The sequence below is a fragment of the Carassius auratus genome, chromosome 32 (assembly GCF_003368295.1).
Source record: "Carassius auratus strain Wakin chromosome 32, ASM336829v1, whole genome shotgun sequence".
Lineage (NCBI taxonomy): Eukaryota > Metazoa > Chordata > Actinopteri > Cypriniformes > Cyprinidae > Carassius > Carassius auratus.
In genome coordinates this window covers 4,897,926-4,908,928 of record NC_039274.1, presented here as the reverse complement: position 1 = coordinate 4,908,928, position 11,003 = coordinate 4,897,926, and positions in this window count along the sequence as shown.

Genomic DNA, 11,003 nt, shown 5'->3' with positions numbered 1-11,003 from the left:
AGAATATCATAGCAAACTTAAGAGTGTGACTGTGTGTGTGTTCACGTTTTCGTGAGTCCACATCTCTACCCAGACTGAAGAGTGAGTTATCCAGTGAGACAGCGAGTCCCAAGAGTACCGTGTGTGTGTGTGTGTCCACGTGATGAACACATAATTCAGTTCTCTCAGTTAACCAGCAATGAGCAGACCTGTCAGACCCTTGAGCCTGATGCTGCCCTGACAACACTCTTCAGTGCTGTGTGGGTTAAACGGCCACTCATGCCTGTCATGGCTGCTCAAGCACTGGGGACTAAAAGCTCTGTGACCCCCTGATGTTACCAGTAAAGGAGAAGAACACAGATTGTGCATTACAGTGATTTCAGCATGGTAAAAGTAGAATGCTATTATAAAATGTCAGCAACAGACATATAATAAACAATGCTAATGTTTAATAGATATAATCACAACTATTAATAATAATCATGTCTTGGCAGGTAGGGCACATCTGACATTTTCAATCAGTAAATTAGGCATCTAGTTTTCCACTATATCTTTAAAAACAACAACAACCTTAAAACCTAATATAGATTTTATGAGAAAATGCAAATTAGGTTATCAAAATAAAACATATCCTCTTTATGCTGTCATTCAAAGGTTTGCATTACAGTGTCTTATTGTGACCAAGGCTGCTATTTATTTGATCATAAATGAAGTAAAATTAGTAATATTGTGATATATTATAACAATTTAAAGTTACTCCTTTGATGGCAAAGCTGAATCTTAAATTTCCTTTATTTGTCGTTTTCTTGTTTTAAGCATAAATTGAACTAGATTTAATGAGAATTATGTTTAAAAGTAAAAGTAAGTTATTTGCATGAGTTAAGAATTCAAGATGTTTTCTCTCAACATCTTGCACAGTTTTACATGGTGTGCAAATGTATCTTATTCATGGATGTTTAGATATTTTACTACAATACAAAACAAACAAAAATACAGATTTTTTTTCTTTCTTCTTCTTCAAAGTGTAGGTATGTGGTTCACCCAATTTGAGAACAGAGGCTCTTAGTTTGTTCATTACAGGATGCAGGGATCCGGGGCTCTCGGCAGTGTGTGTGTCTGTGTTTGTGATGGAACGGATCTGGCTTTTGACTGATGCGCTGATAGTGATGTGAAACTCTTGGAGCACATTTTTGGCACTTGAGTGAAGGGACACTGCTGTGATCTGGCTTAAAGGATTCCAGTGTGTGTGTGTCTGTCTGTGCTGTTGACGGTTTCATTCTGCTAAACTCCGCTGTGACCTGACTTTACAAATGTATTTGCAGCGCAAATGTGTGTGTGTGTGTGTGTGTGTGTGTGTTTGTGCGAGTCCTCCTCTCTGCAATGGCTTTGGTCTCAGAGACCACTTTCGAAATGCCTGTCACATTGTATGACCCACTTCCTGCCCTGTTCCACAGCACTGGCCACCACTGGCCCCAAAACCTCAAACACACCAGAGCCACGTCAGTTCCCCAGCCTGAGCACTGCAACCGTTTCAAACACACACATTGTATTTGAGGTGGTTCAAGTTCAAGAAGACCGTCCGTATGATGTGTGCGGCACTGGTGTTTATAAGTGTTTGTTTTATGAATGGTAGTGGGTTTATTATGTTATCTCTCTCTCTCTCTCTCAGCTCAATCTAGCCTGAAATAATAGAGTCATCTGCAACTCATCTAATATGAATGAAAGGCCTTCATAATATTGCTAGCCTGTGTGTGTCTGCACATATGCTCCATGATCTCCATTTTTAAATCTTTCTTTCTTTCTCTCTTTCTTTCTTTCTTTCTTGAAAAGATGAAGGAGAGGGCGATATATTCATCAGGTACAATATTCACCTTATCTGCTCCGACCTTGAAGGGTGTATGTGGGTTTGGCCACTTCACAGTCGTACACACACTTACACACTCTGCTCCTTGATTGACAGGGGCTGAAATGAGCCCCTGAATAGCTGTGGGCTTCAGTCTCCCAAATAACTCGCCCGTCAAATTACACCCCGCCCTCCCCCCTCGCCCGGTCCCCTGGGAGACCTATTTATTTGTCTGTTTATTTGCTTGGTTTAAATATTTGGTGGGGAAAATATTGAATTTTTGTCCCCCGGTCAAAGTACTCATATTTAGTTAATAACAAGAGGAGAAAAGGTTGTTTGCTCTGAGAGAAGGAGAGGACAGAGAAGGAGAAAAGGGAAGAGGGAGGGTGGATTTTATTTTATATAGGGAAGTCTTTGGAGAGAGAAGATGACCTGTCACTGAGACTCTCTGTGAACCTTTCAACTCTAATTATCACTCATTTATGCGTTCTTGAGCTATGAAGGATAAAATGATTTTTGTAGTGTCTTTTTATTCATCTCTAAATTGTGGTTATGATACTGCTTTGCTACATGACCGTAAATGTATTGAGCTGGAATTGATCTTCCTTTAAAACACTGTTTGTAGTATTTTTCCTGACAGTACATTCAGATTATGGTAACACTGAACTCCAGGGACTTTCTAAATATCCTCTTGTGTGTTCTACAGAAGAAAGCCATACAGGTTTGGAATACAAAAGTTTGTGAATAACAGACAAACTCTGGCCAGTTTGTTTCATTTTTTTCTCCACCAATTGTTCCAAACAAATGAACAAGGATTTTTGGATTTCAACCAGCGTTTATTGTTAGTGTATTGTATGCACTTTTGTCAATTTATGTCTGTTCAGCTTTAATTTATTTAAGTTTACAGTTTTAGTTATTTTAGTATTTATTTCAGTTAGTTTTCATGACAATGAAAGTATTATTTAAATACTTATTTACTTATTAACTAATTATATGCTAATTTAAGAAAACTGAACTCTGTTGATTAGTGCATTCCTCCGCTGTTTAATCACAACCTCCCTCTTCTATTTTACTTCAGCCACAAATGGCAAGACAAGGAGGGAGATGAGAGAGACAGGACAGGCTAAGCCCCTAGCAAGTGAGATCAGTGATTTCATATCCCCTCATATTACAGAGTTAATGTGTGTGTCATTCGGCTCCTCCCTGCCTATTGATTCCTATTTAAAGGCAATGGTTCGTCAATACCTCGGCCCGCTCCATCCGTCTCCTTTTACTCATAAATAAAGTGCACAGCATTGACCGATCAACCCTCGCCTGTAAAAGCCCACATGGTAATGAAGACAGCTTTGCACATAAACACACACACACACACACACACAGTCACTCCGTATCGGTTTAAGGATATGTGGTAATCAAAAGTGGCTTGGAGAATACCTGAGGGACTCACACACAAATACACATACGCTCTCACTCCAATCATGGTAATTGCCCAGCAGCGCAGTCGTTGTTTAACGTCCCTCGTTGGTGGAGAGATGGTTGCTCCAGTTTCATCGATTTTGTTCTATTCATTGTTTTACTTTTGACATCAGCCAACCTCGCGCCCCTCCCTTGTGCTTGTGTAGGTCAGCTCTAAAGCAGTAGCCGAAAGCACACAGACGCACACGTTTATCATCTCAGTCAATTTCAGCTCATACACAGCAGCCTGGTTGCTTTGGTCTGACCGCTGCATTCATTCTCAGCGGTGGCTCAATGTTTCAACCCAGTATACATTTCTATGCAAGACAATGAAAGCGTTAATAGTACCTGCAAATAGAGGTGATGAATTGATTTGGCGTGTTTTTTTTTTTGTTAGTTTTTTTTTTTTTTGTTCTCAAATGAACTCTTATGACAGCATCACTGAGCACTGAACCAACAAATGTTGCTTTGTTGTTAACAACTGCCTTTGAACTAGCAAATACTCTTATCTATTTATCTATCTAAACAGCACTGTCCACCACTGCATCCACTAACTGTGCATTCATACAAAACAGTTAAAGAAAGAAAACACGCACATGCTCTGTCATTGTACAACAAGGAATTACACGAGTAGACCTGAGTTATCTGAACTTTTGAGGAACTTGCAGAAAGTGGTTTACCCGTGTTACGAGGCCGAGAGCCCCTCCGTGGATCCCAGGGTGCAGTGTATGTATGTGTTCAGAGCAGCTCAGTGGTAATTCTTCCTTCCTCTCTCCTGCTTCCGGCTCAGTCTGTTCCCCAGCATGCATTGCAGGCATGACCTCAAAGCCAAATACTATGCCTGCACTTAAAAGAGCACACACCAGGATCCAGGCCTTGAAGTTAGTCAGCATGAAACAACAGGATTATTGTATTACAGTCCATGTGTAAAAAAAAAAAAAAAAAGGAGAGAGACTAAGTTCAGTCTGCTCTTCCGTTGTCTTTTTTTCCATTGAGCGTCAGATGATATCTCCAAATATTGCTTTAGAGCAAACACACATACACACACACACACACTATAGGAGACTCCCAGTGTGTTAACTCCCACATCATTATTTTTGTTTTATAGCTATTATATATTTTTTTATTCTTATTTATTGTTGTTGATGAGACTACTAGAGAGAGAAAGACAACTCGGCTGATCTTATACGTCCTCTTTGTTCTTTCCTCTTTTCCTGTGAAGGGTGGCAGTTCTCTCTTTCTTCTCCTCTCCCTCGTTCCTCTCCTCTCTTGCTCTGTCCGGGGAGTCATTATTGCTTTGGTAAATATTTCATAGCCTTCAATACCTCTGCACACAAACACCTGACAACCTTTCACTCACTTTATCTTGCACACACACACACACACACAGAGAGAGAGAGAGAGACGTGTGCACAGATCACAGATCAAAACAGCTCCCTGCTGCAGTTCCATCTTGCATTTACATCTGCAGGTTTCGCACACACACAAACGCACACACACTACACAGATATTGAGGTTTGTTTTTTAAGAAATAAAGGAGATATTCCTGGAAGTTGTCATCTTTATGGCCAACACACTTTCACAGATGAAAGGAAGAGGTTCAAAGGCTGCTGGTTAGCTCGTGAGAGAATATGTGTGTGTGTGTGTGTGTGTGTGTGTGTGTGTGTGTGTGTGTGTTTGTCCATCCTGAAGGAGACTTAAACCTGAATACACACCAACTCATGGGGACGCGTGTCACAGTGGGGACCTAAATTGAGGTCCCCATGGGGAAACAAGCTTATAAATTATAATACATATACATAATACTCTTTGTATTAATAATAATACTCTTTGGTTGAAGGTTTTATTTATACCATTTTCTTTACCTGCAGTACAGAATTGTTGATAAGATGCACGCAGAGAACAGCTTTCTCACTGAAAAATGATTAACCCTAACCCTAAGTAATTTGCAAGTTTAAATAATATTGCTAAATATCCACCTCATTCAGCACTGTATTTGTTTTCTGTCTTATAAAGTATCCCGTTGTGGGGGGACAGTTTGTCTTTTATTTTAATATAAAACCAACTGGTCACCATTTGGAAAGTTGGCCGGAGCCAAAGCATAAAAAGACTGTTTCTGCTCAGAACTGACTAAAACGAAAATATTTAATTTCTAATCCTTGAAAGTCAGCCCATGGATATCTGTGTTTGAAATTGCTTTGCGTGCACACAGGAATATGTGAATAGTCATGCACAGAAACCAGAACAGAAGAAAGGGCTGTAGCGAATGTTTTGGCTTCTCCTTCTGTTTAGAAGTATTGTACTGCCAGCAACAGTAGTTTGTTTTCCTCCACAGCGACCCGCAGGGAATATGACTTAGCTTCTGCCAAATAGAGGGAAATTTTAAATGTTATTCGATTCACTATTCAGTTCCTTATGGACCTCATTTTTTCAACTTACAGTCTGGGGTCTCAGTCTTTATTGTACATTTACAATAAAGTACAAAACTAGAGTATTTACTTTTTTATTTAATGTTTATTTTAAGAAATGAATTAATACACATTCGTGTTACAAGTGACAAAACAGAAAGGTGAATTCTCCTTACAGAAAAACAAACCTGACTAGAATATTCTTTCTCCAGGAAAAACACATTTGTCTTCTTCATATTTAATGTTTTAATTGTCCAATACAACTTAAAAACCAGACTCCAAACCAACTTAGTACTAATCATAAAAAAAAGTTATTGAATTTAGGTGACTTGTTTCCTTACCCATCAACTTTTGGTGTGCAAAAAGTGAGATGATGGATTTGGAGAAGCTGTATAGCAGTTTTATTCAGATGAATGACATGAAGAGTTACAAAGAGGAGAAATAAAACAGGAAAAGGAATGGGGTGAGTCTGGATTAGACTTTCTAATGCTGTAATCCACCTAAAACTGGGAAGCGTGAGTCAGATGGATAGACTTGGGTGTTGCAGCTGTGGGTTGAACTGCAGGTTAAGGCCTCTGCAGCTATATCTGTCTGTCAGCAAAACACTTTATGATTATGCAGGTTTTTATAAGATCATTATAAAGTAAAATCGCAGATGCATGAGTAGTTTGCAGTGGTTTCTTTCAAATCAGGCCTCATACACAGAAGTGCCATAGAAACACAGATCGCAGTCCTGTATTAAAGAAGCCTGTGTGTCCTCTGCTGAAGGGATTTTCTCTGTGATCAGCCTCTGTTCTTTTTTCTCTGCTCTCTGTCCTTTAGCCCCCTAACTCTATCATTTAACCAATGCATTATTCAGTGTTTAAACAATGCCAGAAGGGCTATGAGTCAGTCTTTGTATAGGACACACACACACAGGTATTTTAGGTTAGCACAGTGGGCATTAATAATGCACCGTCTGCCAAGGAGAGGCAGATTTACCTCGGCCTGGTTAGAAAGCGCCATCTTATACTGAGACTCTTTGATTATACAATGCTAGAAAAACATATTTACTTTTTCTCCTCTGTCTTCCTAAAGGAGACAGCCTACGCATGTAGATTGGCCCAGTGTGTTCTAGTCGGATTCGGGGACTGACATTAATGTTTCAGAAGGATGGTGGAGGATGTTTGGAAACAAGATGTTTTTTCAGAGCCTTGTCCCAGGAAACGGCATGGGCACATGAACATGAGGAGAGATAGACGAACAACAGCAGGTGTGTCAGAGCACTGTCTTGAGATCCTGCGCTATTGTAATACTGAACAATGAACAAAAAGCCTGTGTGTGTTTGTGTATGTGAAAATGCTGTTTAAACCCATTTATCTTGCAGACAGACTGAGCACTAAAGGTGTATAAATTTAATTTCTTTATTTTGAATTTCACCCCTAGCATTTCAGTAAATTGCATCTTGAAATGGGAGTAAAACTCAATGAGATTTCACATGAATCGGATATATTACTAGCTGTCCCTCCTGTTGCTATGCTGTGTACTGTTGTTCTGTATCTCTCTCTAGTTCTATTCCAGAACCTAGTGAGCTGCCTATGGAGGAGCGATTTTAATGCTTCAGAGGTGCGCTGTCCCACATGAACTACATTGCATAATGTTACTTAAATGGAAAGTTCGCCCAAAAATTGACAATTTTGTCATAATTTACTCACCCTGTCACTCCGAATTCAAATCGCCATTGACTTTTTTGTGTAATAATAATAAAAATAGTAGTAATAACAAACACAGACATGTTTTTGTGTTCCACAGAAAGAAGTCACACAGGTTTGGAATAGCATGTGGGTAAGTACATTATTGCAGCTACTGCTATCAAGAGACGAGTGAATTAAAAACAAAAAGTGCAATAGGATGAATAATGCAAGAGAAGTGTTAATTTGTATACATTCCCACGATCATTAAGGTGCTGGTTCCAAAAAAAAGTGTCCCATTATGTGCATGACACACTGATTGTTAGCTTAGCAACATGCTAACATAAAAGTCTTAAATTAATGCTTTTGGCATAAAAGCGACATACACATACCTGCAAACTAGTCGCTTTTCGGTGAAAATCGCCGTTTTGAATGGAAAAATGTCATCCACGTGAATCGTGAAGCTTACAATGTTAGTTCAATGTCACTGTGAAGGATTTTGGCAAGGGTAAGTTATCTCCTCCACTGCATTACTGTTAATTTCATTTACGAGTACTTTTTGTCATTATTTTCATCAACGACATTTTACACCTTTATAATGACAGCATTTTTATAACCGTTTTGGTCACATTTGGTCGGGGAAAAAAAAATATTTTGATTAATATGCCCAAGGGAGAGCGAGCAAGACGGTGAAGTTGACTGCGTGGCCGGGGCTCTCTCTCTCTTTTGTAACTGATCTTTTGATTTTTTTCTGTATGAAAAAATAACATCATATCATAAATGATAGGAAACCCAGCAACAACGATTATCAGTTTCTCCTCCATTTTATATATCAATCTTATTTTGCATGTTAAATAATGGTGCTGCCAGATAATGACTGAATAGGGTGTGTAAAATGTATTTTCTTCTTCTTCAGAAACTCCTTCTGAGTTTGCAGGTATGCATACAACACATTCAGGTTTTACATTCTATCTGTATGTTTATCTGTGTGTTCCCTGGAAGTCCAACCCACATTCAGAAACATGAGTTGAGTGTCCCGTGTGGACCTTTATTTGTATAGCTTGTGGAGTTAATTTCTATAGAGTGATCCAAAACATCATTATGAGGTTCCATCTCATAGGCTCTCTCTCTCTCTTTAGCGTTAAACTTTTCATGCCTACATTAGACGCCGGTCTGGCATGAAGTTAATCAAAAAGGCGCTGTTTTTTGTTTTGTTTTTTACTGCCAGGGGAAGAGTGAGAAATAAGAGAGATGGAAGAGAGGGACTGTCATTTCATATTGCGAGTTATCTGCTTAATTTGATCTTTGTAAAACTAAGTTGCTTCAGGTATGCCACATACAGCAGTGCTCATAGCCTCAGGGCCGAAAGAGACAGAAAGAACCCTCAGAGATTTCCCCTCTCTCCCCCTGCTCTCTCTTCCTGAACCTCCTCTGAAGTTGCCCTTGGTTCTACATGTGTAGTGGTAATTATGAATGAGGAAGAGTTAGATCGGTACAAATCCATGAAACATTTTACAGTTTGCTGCTATTGTAATAAAGATCAGTGAACATCATATCGCTACTTGTCCTGAGACTTGGGAGCGGGTGAGAAGAGTATTCTTTCATTCTATAGCTCGCTCTCATCATCCGTACCAAAGGGAAGCGTATCACTTTTAATTGTCATTTGCTAGCTTTTGTAAAACCCTGTGCTGAAAGACAGCGGTTCTAAAAGAGATTCAGGAGACATACATTGAAAATATAAGAAGGTAAGAAGTGATTAGAGAGAGAAGAGAAGAAGTGGAAGATGGAGTGACAGACAAATCGGTCAACATACAGTTAGACACTGTTTCTCTCTCGCACGGTGCACAGAGTGGCACATTTTGATTGATTTGTGCCTGTGTTAAAGGAGAATCATTTTATACAGGCTTGAGAGATTTGTGTCTCTCTTCAAGCCTGCTCGACTATATAACTTTTCAATCAGCCTGTGATTAATGCACGCAGGATCACTTCAGGGTGATTAAACTCACGAATAAGTATCTTGGCAACACATTAAAAATGAGTCACATAAGAAAATATGTGCTTACCTAAAAGAGTGTGAGTGGCTTAAAGTTATTCCAGCTTGTCACAACTCCAGCACTTTTCTATTAGAAGTGAATTTTTTAAAATCTCTAACGTTTTTTTTGGAGGTTTGTGAAGAGTTTCTCTCTTGTGGATTGTGCTTATGTGGGTTCAGCTCTGTTTCAGTTAAATACTGCTGGTTTAAAAAGTCATTTTTAGTGTTTGACAGCAATGGTGGATTCTTATCTGCCTTATAAAACCACTTGAATGTGTCTTTACTTAGCATAAGAACTGTGTTTGCTTTCCTTCTTCCACTGCAATCGAAATATGTTGACATTTAAAATTTCACAGGCTGTTTGATGTTTAAATCAAATATTGTTTAGGATAATCATTTTATCAGATGAGAGCGAATCTCAAATAGTCTTATCAGAGAAGCTCTAAGTCTATTTATTTGAATCCCTTGTGCTGTGGATGGGTTTAATTGATTCACCAGTGCTCAAGCTTCTTTTAAGAGATAATGCAACTGTTGACAAGGGTCAAGAGCATGTTTATACTAAAAGCTTGTAGAATAATGTCTTATTAGGGTTTTGTATGCTGTCCGTTTGCCCTTCAGACATACTGAAGTCATACAATTTAATGAAGACTTTCTTCTATATCCAATTGCCTCAATGGTGTAGAAACATGCTCAACATTCTTGAGGCGTGTCTATAAAAAACAGCCACTAATATATTCTGACTGTGTTCAGTGCACAGTTAATAAAACCACCATTTATATTCATGAAGTTACAAAGATGCAAACTTTACTTCCAAATGTCCAAAGTCTAACTATAGTGTAAAGTTTAAACTTTTGTTAACCAAGCCACAGTTTACCCACAACAGACCCCAATAGCATTTGGAATCTGAGTTAAATATAGTTATATGTAATGATGGAATTTAGGCAGCAAATCCACCAGAAACTGCACTGAGAAATTTTTCAATTTTGATTGTCTGTTGACAGACATCATTACATGCACCTCACAGTGACTGGCTGCTGCCCAGTGTTTTTCACTTCTTATGTATGTAAAGTTGAGCATTTGTTAAAATGTTTTCACTCTCTTGCTATTCTTGCATAACCCCACTGTCAATCCCGCAATCCACCTCACGGGTGTCATACAGCTCCCATAGAGAAAAAAAAAAACTGGAAACACTTGCTGCTCACTCCACTTTGGTGAACACATAAGAGTTAGGAAGGATGTGAGATTCATTTGTTAATTTTATTTCTACATGGCTTGACTATTGTAATTATTTGTATATTAGGTTACCTCTCTCTTCCACCTCTCGTCTTCAAATGGTCCAAAATGCTGCTGCCTGCCTACTCATGGGAAGTCACAAACGAGACCATACCACACCAATTATGTACATTGCACTGGCTGCCAGTCCGGTATCGAATTGATTTCAAAATTCTGCTATTTGTCTACAAAGCTCTTAACAACTTAGCCCCTGTTACAAACTAAGGTAGTGCTAAACGTAAAACAAAGAGTGTGATCTGGAATAAATGAGGAGTTTACTGAGGATGAAGGAGAATATAGACAAAACACTAGATTACATTCAGCATATACACATTTAGGTTGGG